Raw genomic sequence first — 5,198 nt, 5'->3', positions numbered from 1 at the left:
GGCCGCAGCTGCCCCCGCCGATGGAGATCCGCTTGGAGCCCCCCAGGCTGTAGAGGCTGCGGCTGCCGAAGCCCGCCCCGCCGCACACGCCTCCGACGGCCCCGCTGCCCCGGGAGCGGGACACGGACACGCTGCTGAAGCCGGAGCGGCAGGCCCCGGGGACGCGGGCTGAGCTGGCGCTGAAGCCGCGCTGGCTGCCGCTGCTCTGGCTCCTCATGGTGCTCTTGCTGGTCATGTTCCCGAGGCGCAGGTGAGAGGACAGGTGAAGGTGCAGCTGAGGGAGCCGGTGTGAGAGCCCAGCCGCCGGCCGCCGTTTATATGTGGTGAGCTTGGGCTGGGCTGTCCTGGAAGGTGAGCTTGAGCTTGCAGATTGGGAAGGGCTGGGCTTGCAAACAGTGAGGTCACATCTGGATTAGCAGAAAAATTATGAAATAGGAAGATTGCATTTTTGGTTTCCTTGAGTCAGGGAAAATTTCTTTTGCCTTCCAGCTTTGACTTGATGTCAGTACAATAAGGCTATTCTCAATTCAGTGAGTGGGGTATTACTCATTATTTCTGACAAAGTTGTTACCTGTTATTGTACCAGAACATACGAAATGCTGTCCTCTCCCGCCCGTGGTTCACCCAGCGGCGATATTGGAAATCGAAGTGAGGTGTTAAGGATGCCTCCAGTGAACGATTATCATTTTTTTTCAATGACTAATAATGCTTAGCATGCCTTGGCTTTCCTTTTATGAAAACTCTTGCACAGGTGGAGAAGTAGAATAATGACAAATGACTCCCTCTATAGCTCTCACCGGTCCTATAAAATTTACCACGTCTACATTTATTTCTCCATTATTCTAACCTCATTCCCTATGAACCTGTACTATTTCAGAACCCGTCCTGGAGGTCATATTTCTTCATCTATAATTCAATATTTGTATCTCAGTGACAGACTTTGAAACGTATAACCAAAATGTTATTTTTAACTGTTAAAATGTACACCTTCACTAAGGTCATTAAGTGCCCGTTCAGTCTTCCCATACCCTCTTTGTATAGAATATACTTTCTATTTAGTTTCCCAAGAAGCATCCACTTGAGCTCCATCCATGTTGTTGTTTATGAAATATCATTTAAATAATATAGCTTTCCAAACATTAAGTCCCTGTCGTATATCCACTAGCAGTGTATTTGACAAAGAAGCCACCTTATTGTCTTTGCTGCTTTTCCATCTTCACATTTCTCTAACCTCAAACTTACTTCACATGCTGCTCTCTCCTGCAGTTTAGACCCCGACGCTATGCGACAGGTGTTACCAACTTTTTGTTTGAATTTGCCGGATAGCTGTTGAGTAGAATGCCCATTTATGCTTGAAATTTTGTTCTCGACACACTTACTTATCTATTGTGAAGCTAAATAAGTAAGATGTTTTTAGGGAACAGAATACATGCTCGAGGTCATTCCCCGGCATTTCAACTTCTACAAATGGAGGCGAGAATATCTATAACTTTACGTGGTATGTTTACGTGCTTTTCCTGGTGTGTTTGTGTGTATCAGAAAAAAGTAGAGAGAGCAAAAGAGAGGAGAGCGGGTTGGAGAGGGAGAGAGAACATCTATGTAACGAGCAAGCCCATATTTATTGAAAACTATACAAACCAACGAGTTACATGTTGGTGTAAAGTATGTGGTTTTCTGATCGTTTCATACTGTCAATATTGCAAATATGCAATAGACGTCCCCTTTAAAGCAATTGTTCTTCTGTTGTACCTACTTTGTTGCCTATGTTTTCTCTTGTCTCTCCTCTAAAGCTCGTGAGTATTTCATAACCACTTGGTTTTGTTCACACAGCCCTGGTTGTGCATTAAACACCTCTTTCTCTTTGCGCAGTTTCCAGCTCTGCCTTCACTTCTATTATGTGTTTTCTACCTCTTTTCTGAACTCCGCAGATGGGTGTTACCTGACATGTTCCCAGTACATTGCCCTTTGCTCTCTCCCCTATGAAGGCTGGGCAGTATCTTATTGAGACTTTCTGATGAGAGAGCTTTATGTGCCTGTGTTTTCCCCTCGCCATCACTCTTTTGCAAGTGTGGGGCCCTTTAGGGATCCTGGAGTAGCTGTCTTCTGACTGGAGCTCGCCTCTGGATGCCGGGAGTTCCTTCTGGTCCACCACTTATGAGAAATGTCTTGGGAGGAGAGGCCGGGACCATCTCCAGGCAGGGATTCTTGCTAAGCCACGGGTGCATGAACACTTCTTTTAGTCAACATAGATCACTGCAGAATTGCTCACAACTTGCAACTTTTCTGCTTTCTTGGCCCAGCAGCCAAATGTTGCCAACAGACCTTGGCTCCGATCCCTTATTCAACCCCTCTGCAGTTTCTTGAAACTTCATGACAAATAGGGTCCTGTCTCCAGCTGACACACCCAGTCCTGACTGTTACAAAGAAGGATTCTTCAATTTGCACCTGAGGAAGTGTCACCTACATGGACCTAGTGTGAGTTCTATGAGTCAGCAGTGGCAGGCAGGTCACAGCAGGACCTCCGTGGCTTTGCCTGGTGTTGGTCGTGGTTACAGGGTTTGGTTCAGATTTGTTTGTTTGCGAGGGATTTCTCTGGGGTTTTTCTGAGCTCGGCAGCTGTGGGCATCTTCTCTCAGAGCTCCTCACACTTGTGTTTGTATTTGTGCTTGAGAATCTTCTTCTTCTTTTACTTAGGAATTTAAAGTCTTTTCTTTTGGTGGTTGATGATGGAGCTTACCTTTTATTTCTTGTTCTCCTTATTGTTCTGGGGTAATACCTGAGAGGGGGAGATACCCGCAGGTTAAATTCAGAAACTTCCAGTCCACCTATTTGTATTTAACATGTCATATTATTTAAAATATTAAGCTAATATATTAAATTAGAGTTCTTACACTGCTGCAACAACTTGACTCAATGCACTTGTGGTTCTGAGAGCCAAGTTGTTCATCATCTGAAAATTTTCTCCCAAGACGTCCCACTTACCCTCACTAGACATTTCACTGCAAATTATAGTTATGCTCTCCCCATTGTGACAGTCTACCTTTTCCCTTAAATAATATTGTATCGTGGAGAATTTCAAGCAAATATAATGAATGGTAGCAGGGTTCCAACCAGTGTGTACCAATCACCCAGATTGAACAATTTTCAGCATCTCATATTACTTATCTGCTTTATCCTACAACTTACCACGAGATCAGAGAAGCAATACCAATGTTGTAAGGGGAGCTTCCCATATCTCTTGGCTCAGAGATGCGCCAGAGGCGGCCTACCTGCTTCTGCTGTGGGGTCTGCTGTGAGCCCAAGGCCACCCCATCTCACCACAAGTGGTTTATCCCCATATATTATTAATTTTAACACCCACCACACTACTCTACCCCAATCTCTTACCCCTCGGCCTCTGTTCTCCTCCCCTTCCTGAGTCTCTCAGATCTATGGTCCACTTCAAGCATCAGTCTTACAGTTTGTCCTTCACTTAGAATAATCCCCTCAAGAGCCATCCTCCGTGCCACAAATGGCACGAGTTTAGCTTTTTTGATGACTGAGTAGTATTCCGAATTGTGTATGTGCCACACCCTTTGGATCCACTCATCTGTTCTGGGCATTTAGGTTGTTTCCCATCGTGGCTATTATAAATAGTGCTACAGTAAACACAGGCGTGCAGGTTTCATTTTGAATAGTATTTTTGTGCTCTTTGGATAGATATCTAGGAGAGGAATTGTTGGAGCATGATGCAAATCTGGTTTTAGTCTTTTGCGGAATCTTCACTTCTTTCCATAAGGGTGGGCCAGTGCACATTCCCATCCACAGTGTGATAGGGTGTCTGTATCTCAACAGATGTGCCAGCACTTGTCTTTTATAAGTCTTTTTTTTAAGTATGGAACATTCTTGTAGATGTAAGGTTGTCTCTCATTGTGGTTTTGACTTGCATTTACCTGGTGACAAGGGCTGATGAACATTTTTTTCATACGCCTGTTGATCCTCTGCAAGTCTTCTTTGGAGAAGTGTCTATTTGTTGTTCTGCTTTTTTTTTTTTTAATTGGGCGGTTTGTTTTCTTTTGTTGACCTGTGTAAGTGCTTTGTAAGCCTTCAATATCAGCCCCTTATCAGATGTTTGATGAGAAAATCTTTACTCCCATTCAGCTGGGAGTCTTCTAGATTTTTGCTTTGTGCTTACCATGAGGACTATATCAAACGGCTTGTGTCTCACAAAAACATCCTTTATGATAATGACTGGCAATGACATATCATCATCAGATTATACAGATCTGTCCTTTTCTTCCGAGTGTTTAGGATTTTGTTGATCTCTCATCTTATCCTCATTCATACTACTGAACTTTATTACTTTTCTCACTTTACAAAGGCTTTTGTGTTTTGTTTCTATTTTTGTAGAAGAACTCCTTTCAATACTTCTTGTAGGGTGGGGTGGTGGCAGCAAGCTCCATTAGCTTTGTTTCTCTGGGTGCCTTTATTTACTCAGTGTAGTTGAATGACCATGTTTCAGCAGAGGATATTTTCGGCTGGCAGTTTTTGTCTTTTGGAATCATTCTGTGTCTTCTAGCGTGAGAGTATCTGCTGAAAATTTGAAGAGAGCCCAGTCAAGGTTGTTTTGTATGTGATATTCTGTTCCTGGTCTCTATTAGCCTCTAGTTTTTGACTTTTGATAATTGTACATTGCTATGTCTTTGGTGAAGTTATTTTGCACTTGGCAATTTGAGAGGTCTAGATACTTTATCTGAACTCTGCACCTGGGCTGGAAGGGGAGACTGCCTTTCTGGGTCAAAATGACTGATTCTCTGGAATCTCATAGGGAATTCATTTCTTGCTGGTATAATTTCAAACAGTAAAGTTTCTGACAGTCCATGAGCGGGAGAACAAACTCCCCCGTGGGTAGGATAGCAGATGTCATTCAGAGAAGGGGATTTTAGGGTACTAGACAACTACCCTTGAGTATATTTTCTGAGAACTTTCAGCTGGCTTCATTTCTGCTATTGTTACATGGTGAATAACAAGGTATAGTTTTTTTTTTTAAAGATTTTATCTATTTATGCATCCAGAACTGGGGTACAGGCCAGAAGTGCAGGGATGGCAAGCGGCTTCACCAGAGATAGAGTGGGGAGCAGAACAGGCAGATCAAGAAAGTACACTGCTGAGGGGAGCAGCGGGCGGGTCAGGAGAGGTCTGCCGCGCTATGTGGGTCA

This window comes from Condylura cristata, unplaced genomic scaffold (genome assembly GCF_000260355.1).
Source record: "Condylura cristata isolate star-nosed mole 26May11 unplaced genomic scaffold, ConCri1.0 scaffold00034, whole genome shotgun sequence".
Taxonomy (NCBI): Eukaryota; Metazoa; Chordata; class Mammalia; order Eulipotyphla; family Talpidae; genus Condylura; species Condylura cristata.
Note: the sequence above shows the minus strand (reverse complement) of the source record.